Source organism: Schistocerca cancellata, chromosome 5 (assembly GCF_023864275.1).
Source record: "Schistocerca cancellata isolate TAMUIC-IGC-003103 chromosome 5, iqSchCanc2.1, whole genome shotgun sequence".
NCBI classification, from domain to species: Eukaryota; Metazoa; Arthropoda; class Insecta; order Orthoptera; family Acrididae; genus Schistocerca; species Schistocerca cancellata.
In genome coordinates this window covers 31312493-31335156 of record NC_064630.1, presented here as the reverse complement: position 1 = coordinate 31335156, position 22664 = coordinate 31312493, and positions in this window count along the sequence as shown.

Sequence of the window (22664 nt, the reverse complement as noted above, 5' to 3'; positions counted from 1 at the left end):
TATTATACTAGAACTGACATGTGATTACATTTTCACGCAATTTGGGTGCATAGATCCTGAGACATCAGTACCCAGAACAACCACCTCTGGCCGTAATAACGGCCTTGATACACCTGGACATTGAGTCAAACAGAGCTTGGATAGCATGTATAGGTACAGCTGCCCATGCAGCTTCAACACGATACCACAGTCCATCAAGAGTAGTGGCTGGCGTATTGTGACAAGCCACTTGCTCGGCCACCATTGACCAGACGTTTTCAGTTGGTGAGAGATCTGGAGAAGGTGCTGGCCAGGGCAGCAGTAAAACATTTTTGTATCCAGAAAGGCCCGTACAGGACCTGGAACACGCTGTCGTGCATTATCCTGCTGAAATGTAGGGTTTCGCAGGGATCGAATGAAGGGTAGAGCCACAGGTCGTAACACATCTGAAATGTAACGTCCACTATTCAAAGAGCCGTCAATGCGAACAAGATGGTGAGCGAGACGTGTAACCAATGGCAGCCCATCCCATCACGCCGGGTGATACGCCAGTATGGCGATAACGAATACACGTTTCCAATGTGCGTTCACCGCGATGTCGCCAAACACGGATGCGACCATCATGATGCTGTAAACAGAACCTGGATTCATCCGAAAAAATGACGTTTTGCCATTCGTGCACCCAGGTTCGTCGTCGAGTACACCATCGCAGGCGCTCCTGTCTGTGATGCAGCGTCAAGGGTAACCGCAGCCACGGTATCCATGCTGATAGTCCATGCTGATGCAAACGTCGTCGAACTGTTCGTGCAGATGGTTGTCGTCTTGCAAACGTCCCCATCTGTTGACTCAGGGACACGGCTGCACGGATCGTTACAGCCATGCGTATAAGATGCCTGTCATCTCAACTGCTAGTAATACGAGGCCGTTGGGATCCAGCACGGCGTTCCGTATTACCCTCCTGAACCCACCGATTCCGTATTCTGGTAACAGTCATTGGATCTCGACCAACGCGAGCAGCAATGTCGCGATACGATAAACCGCAATCGCGATAGGGTACAATCCGACCTTTATCAGAGTCGGAAACGTGACGGTACGCATTTCTCCTCCTTACACGAGGCAACACAACAATGTTTCACCAGGCAACGCCGGTCAACTGCTGTTTGTCTATGAGAAATCTGTTGGAAACTTTCGTCATGTCAGCACACTGTAGGTGTCGCCACGGGCGTTAACCTTGTGTGAATGCTCTGAAAAGCTAATCATTTGCATATCACAGCATCTTCTTCCTGTCGGTTAAATTTTGCGTCTGTAGCACATCTTTGTGGTGTTGCAATTTTAATGGCCAGTAGTGTAGTTCAGTAATTGTCCCCCTGAATTATAGGTTACTTTCAGCCGCGTCAGTGTTCACTGTTAGTTGTAACACACTCTGTATATTAATGAATTGTATGCACAGATGAGGTCGGATGGGCCACCTGGGTGACGTGGCCGTCTTATGCAGTGGGTGTGGTGAGCTGAGTGTGAACAGTAGGTTCGTATGAGCAGTTGCCAGCGGGCTCGTGCGCATGCGCAGAGCTGAATTCGCGTTATGAGCAGTGCCTTCCTCCCGCTTCTGGCTACTTGGAGCGTGGCTGTTTGCTGTACGAGCAGTAGCAGCAAGCAGCCAGAACCTACCCGGAGAAATTTTCCTGGCGCGCCCAAGCTGCCAGATCCGCGCATGCGCAGAGCAAGCTGAGTTATAGTGGGGGGGGGGGGGGGGGGGGGGGTCCTTCCCCACGTGACCCGTGGCCGTGTCTTCGTTTACAGCTCCCACGTCAAATGAAAACAAAACAGATTTCTGTCGCTGGGAGCCATCAAGTGAATTAATATACATTCTCATAACCATGAAAGACCAAAATAAGTTAGTAGTTTCAATTTTCTGATTTTATATTATTTCCACGTTATTAGCAGTCAACCATTAATGTCTTAATGAAGCTATTTCTGTCCGTTTTATAGAGAAATTTGCTTCAGTTAATTTTTTTTCAGCTGAGGCAGTTAGTTTAGTTGAAACGAAGTGTTTCATTCCGCGCTGTTGGCTACTTTCAGCCTCGTTCCGTTTAAAGTGCAGATTTTCATCTTCTGGGACGAATGACGTTATACCATAATAAAGAACCAAACATGAGAATACAGTACTGGACCTCCAAGAAAATTAGTATCACGAGAACCACATGACACGCTGAGGTATCAGGTACTTCAGAGTCCATCTGGACATAGAAATGTGCAATTAGAGCGGAATGAAGCATTTTAGTATGGTTTATGAAATTCCGATGCTGCTGGAGTAGTCTCTGATGCCCTGTTCCTTTTATGACACTGCAAGATCTCTTAATTCTATATACGTACGAACATACGTAAACATTGACTTGAAGCTAAGTAGGCAAATTTGCTCAATAGTTTTGAACTAAATATTTTGTTTCAAATATAATGACAGCTGTAGGAGAATTTTATAGATCTGCCTTCTGTGAAAGTGTTTTTCGATCACAAGGCACTTGTCTAGTACTACTTCTGGGCCTGAAGTTATTTCTTAATTTGTGTTTACGTTTTAAATTTATAGAATGCCATTCCATGCTAAATTTTAGACTGGCAGCATACCATGTTTTATCGTTTTAACTCCCCACATGGCTTCATATTTATTGCTAGAATAGAATATAAACTGTCAGTTGTACAGTTTCTTTGCCTCACAGACCACCATGTTAATTTTTTCACATTTTGAAATAGTCATGAAATTTATTGTCCTTTATTCCGGTGTAAGCTACACAAGAAACTGTCTCTTTTTTTGTTGCAAGTAATTTGTATTACATCCTAGTAGCTTTTTACGGTGCTGTGTAGATGTAAACCAGTTGGAAATGCTACATAACAATATTGCAGAGTACGAATATAAAAAAAAATCTGTCAAAGTCACCCTTTAGCAAAATTTTATGGTACTTCGAGCTGTGGAGTCTAATTTTGAAATGATATTTTGCCAAGAACTGCTTCCTTATTTGCATCCTTTATCTGTGTGGGATATGATAAAACAATTGCTCTAAGTACAATTCAGTATGTCCTCTCAACAACATGCCGCACGGGCCGAACGGCTACACATGGTCACGTGATGCCCCACCAGAAATACGACGAAAAGCGTACGAGCAGAGCAAGCACCAAGTACGGGCTGCCTACGTCATCGTAGCTGCGCATGCGCACTACAGCCTGTTGTCTGGAGCTTTCTGGTAACTGCTCAAACGAACCCAGTAACGCCCGGTAGACTAATGCTCGGTTTACACTAGCAAGTTCTTGTAGCAATTTACATCCGCGGAGGAACTTGCCGCGCGATTTGCGAGTGTAAACATATCGCCAAGACGACTTGCGACCGTAGCAATTTATTGCGGAAGTGACTTGCACACGTTTTCCGCTTCCAGTGTAAACACCACGCAAGAAGTATCTGCAAGTAACTTGCAGCTTTTAGGATTTATTTCTATTTACTGCAAGTAGGAAGCGCAAGTTATAGTAAGCATGTCGTCTGCATAACACTCATATTTAACATTTTACTTAATGTGGTGACTTAATTTTATGCAACCATCTTATGTATTATATGCAAACAAATTTCAGAAATGGGGAAGAAACGGGAATGGATGAAGCGGGATACAGAACATTTTATTGAAGCCGTGGAGAGCTACCCCGAAATACGGAACGTGCATAACTGAGACTTTAAGGATAGAGTGAAGAAGATGAGCGCATTAAATGAAATCTCGTCGATTTCGACACATCTATAAAAGAAGTACATAGAAAGTAGCATAACTTGAAGACACAACCCCTTTGCCACCTGCATTCACTCGCTTGTTGTTTTAGGAGTCTAGAAAAAGACGATGTGTAATTATTACATGTTCTATTTACTTAGCTTGTCACTTTCCATTTTATGAGCATTAGAATAAAACAAAACATTTTTATAAGCATATCATTCTGTAAAATGCAGTTTATTTCAATACAAATTTAATTTCATTGTTGTGTTTTCACATACCTTCAAATAATTTTCCCGTTTCAAGACGTTAAAAATGGCTCTACATACATCGGGTAGGATCAGAGAAATCGTGCTGACGGGAATATGAAACAAGCACATTAGGGACTTGTATGAGTCTCCTACAAAGAAAAGATTTCAAAATTCAAACTTTTTTTGGTTGTATGTTTCACATAAATAAATGAAATGCCTATTTTATTCCTAGCTCACCGGTAGCTATAAATCAGAGTGACTAGCAAACGTTCTTTTGCTGAAATAGCAGTACCGAAGTTTGTGTCTCGTTTTGATATGACGGGCGCCGTTAACATCAACAAATATTCCAGATCATTTGAGGACATTCTGCAAAAGTTTTCAAAAGTATCCATGTTCTCGATACTAAGTTCTTGCAAAAGGCACCAATTTGCGATGTTCTCATTATCTAGTCTCTAACCCAAATACTTCTCTTTTTCTTTTTCACGTTTTGCATTACAGTTACAAGAGCTGCAGCATATCTCACCCGCCTATTTGTCATTTTACACTTCGGCTCACACTTGTAGTGGTACTGAAAGCATATGTAAACAGTATCAGCAAGTTGTTGACGCAAGTTTCTTGCCAAAGAACTTGTGGAAGAATCTTCCTTAATTCTTGCGCTGCTGTGTAAACACAGCTGCAAGAGGCTAGCAATAACTTGCAGCAATAACTTCTGCAAGCGACTTGCTAGTGTAAACCCAGCTTAAGGGAGGCGGCGCCGTGTGCCGGCAGGTGTTCAGCGAGGACGGGCGGCTGGTGTGCTCGCTCGGGGGCCGCAGCTCGGGCATCGGCTGGGTGTCCGGCGTGGCCGCCAGCGGCGCCGGCGAGCTGGCCCTCAGCGACGGCTCGGCGCACGCCCTCTACGTCTTCTGACCGCCGGCTCCGCGCCTCCAGCTCCGGCGGCCGGCCAGCGCCATCTCGCCTCCAGTCGTCCTCCCTGCCCACACTACCCACTTACGTTCTCGCCCTGTGACAGCCACAAACGTTCCACTACCTTTCAGGCGTGCATACCGGGCAGCGGTACTTGCCCTTCCACTGTTCCGGCCGTTCACCTCGGAGTCGTCTTCGAGGCGAGTCGCTGAACGAGCGGTTTAAGCATTTCGGCGTGCGAGACGTCACGCTTAGACTTCCAAAACTCGTCGGTCTGTCTTTATTGAATTTCAATTCCCCCCGAAGGGGGCGGGCTGGCAGCAGCTTAGTATGCCGCTCTTCAGCCTACAGATTTTGTGAGAAAGTTCAAGAGAATAAATAATGAAAAACAGGCGATAAAATCGGAGACTTAAAGAGTAACATGGCGAAAAGAAATCGTGGAACTTAAAACAAACAACAGAGGGATGATGATGCTAATAAAATACATACGAAGCAGACAGGGAAAACAATAGACAGACAATTAAAAAAACACGGCGACAGTCTGGATTCTGTTCGCAAAAGACATAAAATTCACACCTAGTGACAGCATGGTTTCTGTTCGCAACACGAGAAAGACGAACAACACTGAATAGTCACTGGAACACTGCACTAAAAAGTTGGCAAATGTGACATACCACAGTCGAGAGCAAGTTGGGGGAATCTGGACAGAAGATGGGAAAAAAAGGGGGCAAAGGAGAGTAAAAGCGAAGGGGGAAACCGGGAAAGGAGCTGATGGAGGATGAGGACCCATAAGAGGGGTGGGGGGCAGACGCGACAGGGAGTGGGGTAGGCAGAGGAGGGGAATACAAAAGGACTTGGGCGGGGGGGGGGGAGAAGGGAGGTATGGAGAGGTTTAGTGGGGAGAAAACAGGACGGAAGGGGGGGAAGAGGCAGCCCAGGGAAAGGACAGAGGAAAGGAGGGGGAGTGAGGATCAGAGTTGATAGGAAGGATAAATGGAGGGAGAAAGGGCATCGTCCGGGAGGGGGAGTTTACGGAAGCCACCTTGGGAAAGGATTCCAAAACTCAGTCACCGACTGTCCATCAAACGCGGGTGTGGGTCTGCTCCTATACACTGAAAGGTTGCCACAATGAAGGAAGTTAGTAGGAGCAGGCTAAGGTAATACACGTCGGTACTGCAGTATGAATTTAAATCACCTTTACTCTAGCAAGAAGAATACATAACTTCCCAATGAGGTGCGAAGTTGAAGTGAGGTGCGAAGTTGAAGTGAAGAATCCCGGCCGTCTGCTCTTGATGAAATGGGCTGAATCTACAGCGGTGCTCGCAGAGCTGAACAGCACCTGCTATAGGGCGCTGTCGTCGCTGTCTGTCGTAGTGCTAACTTAACTGGCAGCTACGCCGTCGCATCCTAGCTATCGATGCCACAGTATTGCTGTCACGAATTCACACCAGAAAAATGATACGATATTCCTCCAACTACGATAATCACTCCGCTATAAACGTCTTTTCTGTATTGTGTGATTTATTATACAGGGTGAGCACAAAGTCTTGCCCTGATTGTAGCAATTTATTACAGAATAACCGTTTGACATAATAATTTACATCTGATGCGGTTACATAGATTACTGTTACTAGTTTTTTTCCTAAGACCACTTACGTTGGTAAACCTCAACGCGTGCTCCCTTGGTAGCTCGGAGAATTTCGAGGCAGTATTCCAGCTCCCGCCAGCTGTTTCGTAACATGTGTTTTGTAACAGTACCCACAGCAGCTTGTATCCTAGCCTTCAGTTCGCCGACCTCAGCAACTGGTGTGACGAAGACTCTGTCCTTGACATACCCCCAGAAAAAAAAAATCAAGTTGCGTTAATGTCTGGAGAGCGGGGTGGCCAGGGTGTTGGACCGTTTCTTCCAATCCACCGGTCCGTAAATGTTTCATCCAGGAAATTACGCACTATGAAAGCCCAGTGGGGTTCCATTTTGCTGGAAAATTATCCATGGTTGATATTCTTCTAACTGTGGGGCAATGAACCGTTGCAAAACGTCTAAGTAAATGTTAGCGGGGTGGCCAGGGTGTTGGACCGTTTCTTCCAATCCACCGGTCCGTAAATGTTTCATCCAGGAAATTACGCACTATGAAAGCCCAGTGGGGTTCCATTTTGCTGGAAAATTATCCATGGTTGATATTCTTCTAACTGTGGGGCAATGAACCGTTGCAAAACGTCTAAGTAAATGTTAGCGGTAATGGATTTTTCCACGAAGAAAAACGGTCCAAAAACCTTGTCATGCATGAGGCCGCACCAAACATTCACTTTTTTGCTGTCTCGCTGTAACTGTACAGTAGCATGTGGAGACTCTGAACCCCATATACGGACATTATGCCTATTTGCCATTCCACTGACATGAAAGATCGATTCATCGGTAAAGCATATGCGATTTAAGTAATCGTTAGCGCCATCAATCCTGTTGAGAATCTCAGTTGCAAATTCAGCACGTGTCAGCAAATCACTCGGTTGCAGAATCTTCACCACACTTGCTTGCGGTATATTGAAGTTCACGTGATGCTTCACGAGTCGATTTAGACGCACTCCGCTGAAACGATTGCCGAACACGGTCAACAGTTGCATCACTCACACGAGGCCTGCCACTTCGAGGACGATCTTCAGCGCTGCCTGTTTCGTTTAAACTTTGCACACCATCGCTTTACTGATTTAACGTCAGGAGGGCTGCGTCCATAAGAAGCCCGAAATTTACGCTGAACACTGATGGGCGATTTCGTTTCGTGAAACCAAAGCACACATTGCGCTTTCTTCTGCTTCGACGCCATTTCGCCAGCAACTAACGTGACCTAACGGACCGCGTCGGTATTGTGGAGCACTAGCGCCATCTATTGGTCACAACTAGTAACACTAACCTATGTCTTCTTCTTTCGCTACCGCCTGTATCCCGCACTGTGCGCAGGTTCAGCAGGGTTAAGTACGGAATTGGCATGGTTAATTTTAAGGGGTGGTCAGATGCCCTTCCTGCCGCCACCCCATACCTCCTGGGACGCAATTAGTGTACCCCAGCTGTCTGCGTCTAGTGTAAAGCGTGAAATAGTGTGAATGTGTTTCAAATGTCTGCGAGTCGTGTAACTGAGGCGGGACGTGGGGATCAGCCCGATATTCACCTAGGAGGATGTGGAAAACCGCCTAAAAACCACATCCAGCCTGGCTGGCACACCGGCCGCCGTCGTTAGTCCGCCGGGCGGATTCGATCCGGGGCCGGTGCGCCTACCCGAGTCCAGGAAGCAGTGCGTTAGCGCTCTTGGCTACCCTGGCGAGTCTAACACTAACCTATGTAACGGCATCAAATGTAACTTATTATGTCGAACGGTTATTCTGTTATAAATTTTTATAATCAGGGCAAGACTTTGTGCCCACCCTGCACTTCAAGGAAGAACCATGTAGTTTTCCATTTGTGATTTGTAGTTCCATACTTCCAAAGAGTCTACTACTGGAACACTTGTATGTATGAGTTTCAGTATAAAGCAGACACAGTAAAACAATACTGTCATTATGGTAAATCATGAACGTGCTTCAAAACATTGAAGGCTTACCCCATCTACAAAATTTGCAATTGAATGTCCGTGAAAAATTATGAACATATCTTGTCTTGAAATTTACACCAAAATTATTGAACAAGGTTCCCTGGAAACGCAATCTGATTTCAATAATGGCACTTTCGTTGCGGCAGACGCTCCGCAAGCGCAACAAGGGGCTACTCTGAAAGATTTAGGTTTCAACACTGAGTACAAACACTGCATAATTAACTGTCATCGTGTGTTAAGCTGTGCCTTATAGGCTCAGCTTGTACAGGGCAGACGTATTTGCCATTCATAACCTTCGGTGCATGAAAAATTTGATAATCTGTAAGCTAGAGTGATGGAGAGACCGAATTTCGCCGACGCTGTTTCTGCGTCTGCCTGTATCGGAGAAACGCATCCCGTAGCATTACCAGTAAAACTGTGAAAATTGCAAAAGCGCTGTATAAGTAAATACTGTCTCCCACGAAAATAATAAAATGTAGGGAAACGAGGTCCATTTCCATAAAGAAATTCTGATGTGGATGTGATCAGGTGAGGGACTCGAGGTCGGAAACATACGCAAAGTATGTAAACTCATGAATTTACGGCCACCAAATGTAATGAATAAGCGTTATAATGATCCTAATGGTTAACAAGCTGCTACGAGGGAGAGAGAGGGAGAGGTGGAGGGAGAGAGAGAGAGAGAGAGAGAGAGAGAGAGAGAGAGAGACTGTAATTCTTTGTATCCTTGTATCGATGGATTGCAGAAAATCCAGAGACTGGCTTACACGCACATAGGTGAAATCGAAAATTGTACAAAGGCGCTAAGTTCCCCTCAACAAATCGAAAGAAAAACGCAAGCAGGTATCTCATCGAATCCTTTCAAACAACATGTTGAATGACCATCTTCGAATACCTTAAATCCATTCGATAAAGAAGTAGCAGGCAGCATCCGGAGCACAGGTTGGAGCAAGCAGGGGCAGCGGGTTTGTCCCACTACACGAGCACCCAGTATGCTGATTGGCTGTCCACAGGTCAAAACTTCACGAGCGACTGATAGATGCCATGCAAAGACACATCACCAACGCAGACGAATTCGCCAGCGGCCGAGACTCTCGGAGGAAACAAGTGACTTGTGTTAAGCATGTAGCCGTATAGAAGAACATCGTCATCGCCTCCGACGTGGCAACCCGGCAGGTGCTTCCTCATTTCATTAATATTTTCCTACTCTAAATTTTTATGATTTTCGATGTTGGTAGCTGTTTATCCTTTGGAACTCTTGCTAATATCTATTTTTACATTTTCATTCTGTATCTGTTCTACTTCCGAAGCAACATAATTGATCCACCTCTTCTTCAAGAGTCTCCTCCGCAAACTTTGCATTGATTCCTTATGCTCATTTGTTGCGCCACCACCACTACCTCAGTTATTATTTTTGTTAATGTGTTTATCGCAGTACACATTCCATTTCGCAAGCATTCATCGCAGTTCCTCTTTATTTTCGACGACCACTACTGCGTCAACAGCCAACTGTAACATGCGGTTTTGTCTGCCTTGTGGCAGACAGCGCACTCCCATAACGAGAGACTTCTTTACTTCTCCCTTTGCTCCTTCAACATACAAAATTCAAATGTTAGCGCTGACAATGCGCTTCGCTGCCGTCCTCAAATGTTTACAGACTTTGGCCCCTTGTATTTTGCCGTCAACCCTGACGATTTCAGTCTATTGTATGTATGAGCAATTGTAGATTGAAACTTGAGGTGGCCATTTCTTGCGCACATAACACGCCAGTTTCAACAGTCACCGCTCTCAGCTTTTGTACACGCCAGAGCAGGACGTCTGTGTCGGTGAAGATGCCAGGCACAGGTCAAAATTGTTTGTCATGCATATTTGTCCCCTTCAGCATAACTTACGCCTTGTCCGCCGAGGTGACACAACCTTACTGCATTTACCCCTTACCAAACACAGCAAGCTGACATTCTGACTCAGTAAAGCATCTATGCTTCATTCAAGGAACCATGTGAAGATACACACAATAATTTTTTTTTTTACTCGTACTTACATTTATCAGGTCTAGAGCCTCCACGTTTCAGTTCACGGTGAGTGAACTTGTCAGGTTGTTCGGAGGAATACCAGGATATTTCCGCCTGCTTATGAGCCTCAGCATAATATTGAAAAAGTTTAGAAAATGCTATCGTCACTCGGACGCCGAGTCTAGAAATAAGGTAGCATTGTTGTTCATTATCTTTCCCAAAAGTTCTTTCCCCGTTATCCTCTCATCATCTCATTATGCTTTCTAAACCTTCATCCAATGTAGTTTGCGCTCTTTGTATCTCGATGTAATTTTTCAACTCTACTCGTTCCTTCGCTGCCACATTAGCTAGTCACTTGAGCTTTAGCTGTTCATTCCATTCTCCTGCTGCCCCTACCTCACATTTGGAGAATGCTGTGCTCTGCATATGCTGCTTCAGAACATACTTTCTCAAATCTACATTAACGTTTGAGACTAGCAGTTTTCTATGATTGCTTTAGATTGTTCCTTACGTTCCTAAAGGCAATAATTACAACTTATATTTCATTTTATAGTTTTACTTTCTACGCCCTCGAATTTCTGTTAGTTATGCTTGTTTTAATTTAAAAAATAAAATACACGGCACTGACGTTCCATAATAATATTTATCTTATCGTTCGTTGTGGACTGGCTTTCGGCTTTTTAGGCCATTCTCAGACAACTTACGACTCTTTTTGATCGTTTTTAAATATTCTTCTGTTTATTCTCAAGCCAAATTAACTGATGTTTATTATGACTTTTCTACTAATTATCTGAGTTCTCTCAGCAGTACAATGTTCTCCGTGGACTGCAACAATGCTGTCCATTTCTCTAGTATGTTTTCTTCTTTTCAGACAATTCCTTTAAATGCTTCTTTAACAAGGAAGTAAAAGAACGTGGCAATGAACCAAAGTCTTGTACCTTCTGTATCATACGCTTGTCTGTTCTATTAGTACATTGCGCTACATTATTGCCGATAATGTGAGCTATTTGTTTATCTTTGTACTACATTCCTTTTTTGTTTTTCAAAAGAAGCACACACATATGTCAACTGAAACTGTCGAAAGATTTTCTCAGATTCTCAAATATAATTTAGATATTTCATAATAAAATAGTTGCTCGGAATACTAAGAGTAAGCATCCCACCGTAATTTCTGTCTCTGCACGTGTATATAATTCTAGCTAAACACGTAAGATTTTACTGCAAGATGTGTGCCCTTTTTTTCTATCTACCAGTCTCTCTTCCTCCACCCTTCTCTCTTCTCATCTTTCCCACAGTTCCTCATTTCCTTCTATTCTCTTTTTCTTTGTTTCTCTTCCTCCTCTTCTCCAGTCTCTCCAGTAGCTGTAGCACCGCGCTCCTGCACGGATCACCTTGGAGACTCGTGGCAACGAACGGCTTCAACAACTGATCAGAACCATTGTCTGTATCACTGCGCCGCAGTGTAAAGAATAATGCCTCAGATACTATGCAGCGTACTGCCCAGGTTGAAATACAAACAAATTGTGGTAGTAGAGATAAAAGGAATGTGACTTTATGAGCTCACGTTCGTCTCTGACTTCCACGTACCTTTTCGTCTTCCCGAGTGATAGATTTCAGGGCTGGTTGTCGCTTCAAGTTTCGTCAGTCGTACCGAAATCACTGACTGATTACAAATACAAATGTGCCATACTTTTAAAAAATGCTATGAGTAGTGGGAACGGACATAATGTGCTTTCATTGAAATGTCGGAATGGCGACCATGGAGCATAAAAAACGGGCTTGGAACTTACCTTCTCCTTACTATAAGTTTATTAGCGGCTGTTCATGGACGTGGTTAATACGTTGTACGTCTTGTTAGTACCACTTTGTACGGTATACTGATGTATTACTATTTTATTATCAATACTGGAAAACTGTAATATAGTTCAATAAAGCAGCAAAAACCATAAGCGACTGTCTTTAATTTCTTCCTATGACTGAAGCTCTTATAATTAATGCAACTGATTTCACCAGGGCACAATGAAAGAACTTTGTCTTTTGAAACAAATCATGTTTCGTGAGCACAGTTACCTCTATGGAACGGTCACCTGCTGCTTGGGAACAGGATAAGCGTGAATTAACAGCCCATAGACTTAAAAGGAAACTTAAAATTTTTTATCACAGAAATATTTTCGTTATAAACATTATTATGATCAAAAAACGAAGAAAGTTTTACTGTTTAGATTGTCTGAAAGTTATCTTAATTTTGTAAGGGAGAAGTTCGTTCGCGTCAATACGGAAGCTTTGTGGCAGCCAGTATTTTATCTTGCTAGAAGTTCGCCTTGTTGCAGCTTGATACACGTGAAGTAGCATGTGGTACAAAAATGGAGTGAGGTACAAGCAGCAGATGGTACAGTATGTACCATTCCCGTGGGAGGGTCCGCCAGTTGCACTGAACTTGCTTCTGATTGATCGCCACATTCGGGTGCTAGGCACCAAAGCGCCTAACTTCTCTTATTAATTATTTACAAACTATTCATTGTATTTAACACAGTTTTTAGTATGACAATCTCTCAAGGTTACCCTAAGAGTCTAGCGTTTCTGTTTATTAAATTTGACTAGTTCTGAGAAACACGAGAGTAATGATGTTACAACCGAAGTGCTCCGGACACCATCGGGTCGCTTTGGCACGCCTCGGAGACGAAGTACGAGGTGCATTCAAGTTCTAAGGCCTCCGATTTTTTTTCTCCGGACTGGAAAAAGATAGAAACATGCGCATTGTTTTAAAATGAGGCCACGTTCATTGTCAATACGTCCCAGACACGGCAGCACCGTGCGGCAGATGGAATTTTACCCCCAGCGGCGAGAATGAGAACTGTTTTAAATACTTAAAATGGTGACGTTTTCCTTACTTGAACAGCGTGCAATCATTCGTTTTCTGAATTTGCGTCGTGTGAAACCAATTGAAATTCATCGACAGTTGAAGGAGACATGTGGTGATGGAGTTATGGATGTGTCGAAAGTGCATTCGTGGGTGTGACAGTTTAATGAAGGCAGAACATCGTGTGACAACAAACCGAAACAACCTCGGGCTCGCACAAGCCGGTCTGACGACATGATCGAGAAAGTGGAGAAAATTGTTTTGGGGGATCAGCGAATGACTGTTGAACAGATCGCCTCCAGAGTTGGTATTTCTGCGGGTTCTGTGCACACAATCCTGCATGACGACCTGAAAATGCGAAAAGTGTCATCCAGGTGGGTGCCACGAATGCTGACGGACGACCACATGGCTGCCCGTGTGGCATGTTGCCAAGCAATGTTGACGCGCAACGACAGCATGACTGGGACTTTCTTTTCGTCGGTTGTGACAATGGATGAGACGTGGATGCCATTTTTCAATCCAGAAACAAAGCGCCAGTCAGCTCAATGGAAGCACACAGATTCACCGCCACCAAAAAAATTTTGGGTAACCGCCAGTGCTGAAAAAATGATGGTGTCCATGTTCTGGGACAGCGAGGGCGTAATCCTTACCCATTGCGTTCCAAAGGGCACTATGGTAACAGTTGCATCCTACGAAAATGTTTTGCAGTACAAATTCCTTCCTGCACTGCAACAAAAACGTCCGGGAAAGGCTGCGCGTGTGCTGTTTCACCAAGACGACGCACCCGCACATCGAGCTAACGTTACGCAACAGTTTCTTCGTGATAACAACTTTGAAGTGATTCCTCATGCTCCCTACTCACCTGACCTGGCTCCTAGTGACTTTTGGCTTTTTCCAACAATGAAAGACACTCTCTGTGGCCGCACATTCACCAGCCGTGCTGCTATGGCCTCAGCGATTTTCCAGTGGTCAAAACAGACTCCTAAAGAAGCCTTCGCCACTGCCATGGAATCATGGCGTCAGCGTTGTGAAAAATGTGTACGTCTGCAGGGCGATTACGTCGAGAAGTAACGCCAGTTTCATCGATTTTGGGTGAGTAGTTAATTATAAAAAAAATCGGAGGCCTTAGAACTTGAATGCACCTCGTACTTAGGCTGCGCTAGTCACTCTGTTCCGGGTGTCCTTCAGAGCCGGACGTATATCACTGTTCCGGACGGACATGTACTTTATATTGGAAGTTGTCAGAAAAGTTACCGTACTAATAAGAAAGCTATGTCGAGTGTTGTAGAAGACAGTGTAAAAAGTGACATTTTAAAATATAAACAAACAGGATACATTAATGAGAGGTCCCGCCTATCATCATTGTCAGTACTACAGATCTTGCCCTCTGTAGATTAACCTGGGCAAGTGGCATCCCACAATAAAAGCACAAACACAGGTTCAAGCTCGAGATGACACCGCAGCAGCCTCCGCCGTAGAAGATCCCACGACCGACGAGTTGTCTTCTGCGCTGGGAACACAACTTTAGAAGACGACAGGTTGGTGAAAAGGACAGTTAGGGATTCTTATTCAATCTCTACAGATCTCTCCAGCTTCCAGATCTGACTTCCAACACGACAACGCATAATTTCATAGCTTGTGGATGAGTCGAGCTCTGAATGTAACAGTGTGCGTGTTAACACGAGCAGCTAAGCGCGTGTTATGTTCATTCTCTTTCAGTCCTTTGTGTCGAACACTTCTCCTCCCCCCTAAGACCACAGATTGCATAGTTCACCCATCCTGAGGTCTTTCCAGGGAAAGTCCCTCGTAAAGTAATCATTTACGACTATAAGCCCTTTAGCAAATAAAAAAATTAAAATAATAATAATAGTAATAATATAATAATAGTAATAATTTGTAATAATAATAATAATAATTGTTTGTTTGGATAGATAATTGAGAGATTAAAATTTACACCGTGAATTTATCGAGCTTCGCACGTCCGAAGATGTACGGAACGTAGCCAGGGCTCATTATATATTTTTTGTAGACAAAGTCTAATATCTGACCTGAGCTTCAATCATGAAAATGAAGTGACTAAAATTACTAAAACAAAGAAAAGCATACGATTAAATAAAACATATATTCATTTTAACATATACATTACGATATAAATTACACTTACGTAAAATTATAGGGAAATAATTGCAGATCATTTACAAATGAGAGCGACTTATTAATTCTGCGCCTATTTTCTGCAAATAAGTATGAAATGGCTAACTGTGGAGCCACACAAAATATTACGTCCTTCTAGGACAACGAATGACATAAGAGTGAGCTGATGCCTACTGGCTGTGACAAGAGAGCGGTGTTAATTGCTTTATTTTGCATTCTCTTGTCTTAAAAAATCGATACATATAATCTAAGTTAACTAAATTAAATATTGTCTGTGCTCGAGTGCAAATGGTTCCTTAAAGCCCCTTACCTTGAAGTAATAAATTTAGGATTCTTGTCATTCCTATGAAATGTAAGTTGTTTACGCCAATAAAAAGTAATTATTCATATCTGAGCGCACTTACCTCGAAGCATCCATATTACGATTCCCTACCACCAGTACAAATTTAGCCTTAAAGTTTTGCGTCTTGTGTTACAATCTCAGGCCGTATACGGGACGTTTACAAATTCTCGTGTTTGTGGCGAGGAGGTGTTGATAGTAGGAATGGCAGTGACACCGATAGCGTTTCTGTAATATTTAACTACGAATATCATCTGGAAATGGGTTACCGCGCCTGAAACTAGCAACCAATAGGTAAAGAAACTGAAAAACAGCTGTCGACAGACTGAAAATACGTTATTTCAGCATCAACTGAGCTCTTCATCATAATAATGACATTTCTTTTATCTCACAACCAAACCTCCGGAAATCAGACACTTACAAGGGGAGGCCACGGCGTTTGGGACGCGGATTTACTGCAAACTTCGTACACTCGTAGTACTCCATTAGGACAACAAAATGTGTAAGCAGTAGCGCGTACTTCTCGAGCGTTATTGAGAAAATCTCAAGGTAAGTTCTGCCGTCAAATATATGCCAGTGCGTGGTCATTTTACCATGAAGCGGCGGTAGCTCAGCGTGTTTGGTCGGAGAGCTGCATGCTCTTTGTAATAAAAAAAAACTGAGTCAAGGGATCAACTTGAACGGATGTCTTATGACGTCCGCCCAGACCAAACGCAACTAACTATATCGAACAAATCAAGAATGAGATTTTCACTCTGCAGCGGAGTGTGCGCTGATATGAAACTTCCTGGCAGATAAAATTGTGTGCCGGACCGACACTCGAACTCGGGACCTTTACCTTTCGCGGGCAAGTGCTCTACCAACTTTTTTTTTTAATCTCATTTTGTTCGTGTTTGTTCGTTGTATCTGCTCGGGGCTGACGTCGCAAGACACCCGTTTAAGTTCGTTGTTGATCGATTAACCCAGGTTTTTTTTTAATTACAGAGGGCTGCTAACCCTCTGACCGAACACGCTGAGCTACCGTGCCGGCTTACCCAAGCACGACTCACGGCCGGTACTCACAGCTTTACTTCTGCCAGTACTTCGTCTCCTACCTTCCAAACTTTACAGGAGCTCTCCTGCGAACCTTGCAGAACTAGCACTCCTGAAAGAAAGGATATTGCGGAGACATGGATTAGCCACAGCCTGGGGGATGTTTCCAGAATGAGATTTTCACTCTGCAGCGGTGTGTGCGCTGATATGAAACTTCCTGGCAGATTAAAACTGTGTGCCCGACCGACACTCGAACTCGGTCCGGCACACAGTTTTAATCTGCCAGGAAGTTTTATATCGAACAAAAAAAAAAAATGTGGTTAGCGTTCAAGCCCCATAATCGCTATATCGAGTCCCGTTCGTCAGTTTTTTTTTTTTTTCAACGCAGTCATATTCTTTACTATTTATATTTCAATTGATATAATGGGAAAAATACGTGTAACTGGATGAACTTTTATTAAATTTACAATGTTATTTGGCAGTCTACAAGTTTATCACAAACAATATAATATTCATAACTATCGACTAGTGAACGACCAAACGCATAAAGTGATACTGAAAATGTATGCTTTTCCGTGATTTGAGAAATCCCTTATACCTGGAAGGAGCCCGAAACTACTTGTTACCTGTAAGTTTTGACCGGCACAAACTGCTTTCGAAAGGTGTACAATTAATCGTCGCTTTCGACATTACGAGTGCAAGTTGCAGGATGGTATTTTTCGTAAAAACATGGAAAACATAAACGGCACCAGCTGCATTGAATAAATGCTATGTTTCCGCATACGCAAGGTCTTTTGAGGTTTTCCGTCGAAAAACAAACCTCGTTAACATTTCCAAAAACCTCTCTTTCAGCCGATACTTTGGAAGCAAACCATGCATAACGCAGCATTTCCTTAAATATCGGCGCTGATAATTGGTCATGCAGTATCGAGTGTATTTTAATGGCGTCTTCACTAGAAGCAATTTCTCGTTCTATTTCGATTAAACAAGAACAATTTTGAAGACGCTTAATGAAATTTTTTAACTTGCCTGTAGAGATAAACATCGCACGGTTGGCAAACTGGCGTGCATTTTGGAGGTACGACTTTAACCGTACATGTTCCGTCCTTCGTCATCGGTGAAAATTTCGTCGTACAAACCACGAGTCGTTTGACACCCCCCGCCCCTCCTCCAAGAATCTATTATTAATAAGAATTTTTCTTTCTTCACGTAGGGAAGCATGACGGTAGATAAAAATGAATAATATAATTGCGTGGTAAGTTTCCCAGATTTCGAACTCGTTACGACGACATTCGGAAGAGCTTTGGTTAATTTGTCAGTGGTGTTCTGAACCATTGGTCGCTTCTCGCAAACAAAGAAACACATGCGGCAATAATTCGCCACACAATGTTATCGCATACTGTGCCGTGTACGAGTGCATCACCTCATTCATATCGCGCCTTCTGACAAACACGGTCTTCTAATTTCTTTCGGCGAGAGTTCTGTTGTATGTGGACTGGTGCTGCCAACCTATCTGGTCTGTATTGATAACAAATATTTTTTCGAAATTCCGGATGAGCTACCCTCGTCTGAAATTGAAACTTCCTCTCGGCTTCCAACTTTTCTTCCGCAGACATACATTCCTTCTAGCTCACATACTGCGTGATCTTCCTCTGCCGAATTCTGTGCCGTAGTTTGAGTTTTTTTTTCCATGAAAACGATGCTTTGAAAATGAAGTCCTCCGATTGGAATTGGCCTGCAGCAGCCAAACCCCACTACCGTAGGTTTCTGATAGTTAAGTGAAAAGTAAAATCAAAGATTCATTTTATTAATATAATTATTTCTTCGAATGAGTTTGTTGAAGATATAGAAAATTAAATGTAAAGTGATAAAAATGAACACTTACTTGCTGATAATTTTGGTGAGACTCCACGAATCGGTCATAGGTCCATGAATAAATTATAGAATATTTATCGATCGTTGATCCTCCAGATTTTATGTTTCCTTCAATTCGTCTTTCTTTGTCAAACTTCTAGACACTTTTATCTGGAGAGTTCGGAGACTCCATTTAGGGTGTTCTTTCGCCAGTTTAACAACTTTTATTTTGGTCTCCAACGGAACATAATCGCCTTTTGACTCCTTTTCCGCTGTCTCATAATCTTCATAGTTGGACGAATTTTCTTCGACTTCACAGAATTGATCTTCTTTGTCTGCTTCATCAAAATGAGTAAGGTCCTCGTCAACGATGAGTATTTTTTCTCCTAACATTTCCATGGTAGCCCGATACAGTTCTTCTCCAGTCACCATTGCATCGACAGAAATCCTTGCTGATGCTTCTGTATCAAAGACGTCCGCTTCTTGAAAAAGGCTATCACAATATACGAACGGTCCGCCCCCAGCATCTGAGTGGTCAGCGCGACAGAATGTCTATCTTAAGGACCCGGGTTCGATTCCCGGCTGGGTCGGAGATTTTTCTCCGCTCAGGGACTCGGTGTTGTGTTGCCCTAATCATCATCATTTCATCCCCAATGACGCGCAAGTCGCCGAAGTGGCGTCAAATCGAAAGACTTGCACCCGGCGAACTGTCTACCCGACGGAAGGCTCTAGTTACACGAGATTTACATTTTTAATATACGAACGCGTCTTTCAACCGACGTTTCGCAACTGCACTATGGATTGAATATTCATTACATTCCTCATTCGCAGTTCTCGACGAACTGGGTCTCACTTCCATTTTTCTAGTCACGATGTAACGTTTTATACTTCACGAACAATTCGCACGTACGTTATTTCTTCCTGCTATTTAAGCAAGGTCTCACCGCTATGCGAGTTAGCCGTCAAATGATCCCTATTCTATCAGGGTTCGAGCCTGGCCCTCCCCTCTTTCTTTGAAAGCCGTCTGTGACGGTCAAAACTTGCAGGTAACAAGTAGTTTCGGGCTCCTTCCAGGTATAAGGGATTTCTCAAATCACGGACAAGCATACATTTTCAGTATCACTTTATGCGTTTGGTCGTTACTAGCCGACAGTTATGAATATTGTATTACACTCCTGGAAATCGAAAAAAGAACACATTGACACCGGTGTGTCAGACCCACCATACTTGCTCCGGACACTGCGAGAGGGCTGTACAAGCAATGATCACACGCACGGCTCAGCGGACACACCAGGAACCGCGGTGTTGGCCGTCGAATGGCGCTAACTGCGCAGCATTTGTGCACCGCCGCCGTCAGTGTCAGCCAGTTTGCCGTGGCATACGGAGCTCCATCGCAGTCTTTAACACTGGTAGCATGCCGCGACAGCGTGGACGTGAACCGTATGTGCAGTTGACGGACTTTGAGCGAGGGCGTATAGTGGGCATGCGGGAGGCCGGGTGGACGTACCGCCGAATTGCTCAACACGTGGGGCGTGAGGTCTCCACAGTACATCGATGTTGTCGCCAGTGGTCGGCGGAAGGTGCACGTGCCCGTCGACCTGGGACCGGACCGCAGCGACGCACGGATGCACGCCAAGACCGTAGGATCTTACGCAGTGCCGTAGGGGACCGCACCGCCACTTCCCAGCAAATTAGGGACACTGTTGCTCCTGGGGTATCGGCGAGGACCATTCGCAACCGTCTCCATGAAGCTGGGCTACGGTCCCGCACACAGTTAGGCCGTATTCCGCTCACGCCCCAACATCGTGCAGCCCGCCTCCAGTGGTGTCGCGACAGGCGTGAATGGAGGGACGAATGGAGACGTGTCGTCTTCAGCGATGAGAGTCGCTTCTGCCTTGGTGCCAATGATGGTCGTATGCGTGTTTGGCGCCGTGCAGGTGAGCGCCACAATCAGGACTGCATACGACCGAGGCACACAGGGCCAACACCCGGCATCATGGTGTGGGGAGCGATCTCCTACACTGGCCGTACACCACTGGTGATCGGCGAGGGGACACTGAATAGTGCACGGTACATCCAAACCGTCATCGAACCCATCGTTCTACCATTCCTAGACCGGCAAGGGAACTTGCTGTTCCAACAGGACAATGCACGTCCGCATGTATCCCGTGCCACCCAACGTGCTCTAGAAGGTGTAAGTCAACTACCCTGGCCAGCAAGATCTCCGGATCTGTCCCCCATTGAGCATGTTTGGAACTGGATGAAGCGTTGTCTCACGCGGTCTGCACGTCCAGCACGAACGCTGGTCCAACTGAGGCGCCAGGTGGAAATGGCATGGCAAGCCGTTCCACAGGACTACATCCAGCATCTCTACGATCGTCTCCATGGGAGAATAGCAGCCTGCATTGCTGCGAAAGATGGATATACACTGTACTAATGCCGACATTGTGCATGCTCTGTTGCCTGTGTCTATGTGCCTGTGGTTCTGTCAGTGTGATCATGTGATGTATCTGACCCCAGGAATGTGTCAATAAAGTTTCCCCTTCCTGGGACAATGAATTCACGGTGTTCTTATTTCAATTTCCAGGAGTGTATTTGTGATAATAAAAACTTGTAGACTGCTAAATAAGATTGTAAATTTAATAAAAGTTAATCCGATTACAAGTATTTTTCCCATTATATCAATTGTAATATAAATAGTAAAGAATATGACTGTGTTGGAAAAAAACTGACGAACGGGACTCGATCCAGCGATCCAGCGATTACGGGGCTTGAACGCTAATCACTTTTTTTATGAAATAATCTTTATTGATCAAACTAACAGTACACATATATACACAGTGCAACAGTGCTTCAAGGTACAATTAAAACATATACAAATGATTGTTAGTTTAACAAAAATATTAGAAACACATTAAATACAAAAAATATAAACCATTCTGTTTTCTTCCTTGGTTTTTTTTGTGTCTGATGCATCAGAACGTGGATAAGGGTGTTGCATCATGTGATGGGTAGGCATGGCACACCCCAACTTTGAGGTGGGTCAAGGAAGACGCTGCGGAAATAAGCGGCAAAATTTTGTCGGTAAGATGGTTTTCGGGTGAGGGTGCTATGCGCGGTCACAACTTTGTACCAGAAGTCGAGGACTGTTTGCGGACCACTCTGAAAGAGGTATTCTAAATCCTGTCCTCATAACCAGGTGGGTGTATGATGCTTAGCAAGAGGTTAGTGGAATGTCTGCGGCAACAACAAGAAATCTGGTGTTACCGTCGTTGGCGGGGCACGGAGGTAAAAGCCCACGATTCGTTGGACGAGGAGCCAAACGTTTCGTTTGAGGGGGCACTTAAGACGGTGCTCGTCGGTGTCTTCGTGCGGACAGTCAGGGCAGAGTGGGAAGGTGGCCAGTCCTATGCGATAAAGTCGACTATTAGTCGGTAATTTGCCATACAGTAAAACATACCAGAGTGCAGACACAGACGACGGCAAAAAGGATGCATGCACACACCCCCAAACCGTTTGGCAGTTAATGTCAGTGTGCTGTAGCACCATGGGGTCACAAGGGTTGGACAGCATAAACAAACGATAAAAGTCTTTTTTACGAGGAGGACGGGTGACATGAAGATCGGCCCGAACGTAGCTGGATTCTATGAAACAACTGGCAACATGGTACAATAATGGAGAAATAGGTGCCACATTGATCGGTGGATCGAGAGAATCTGGTCGGAGGATATCTAAGGGACTGCGTGTTAAGGACGGGACCGGCCCCTGCCAGTGCCGCAACAGAGTGTGGACAAAGACTGCAGAAGATCGTGCCCTGCACGTTGACGAGGCCTAGGCCACCTTTTGCAGGAGGCAGTGTTAGAGTGTTGTAGCGGACTTTGAAAAGTGCCCCTGCTGACACGAAATATCCAAAGGCTGATTGGATGCGGCGGCCAAGGAGAAACGGCACTGG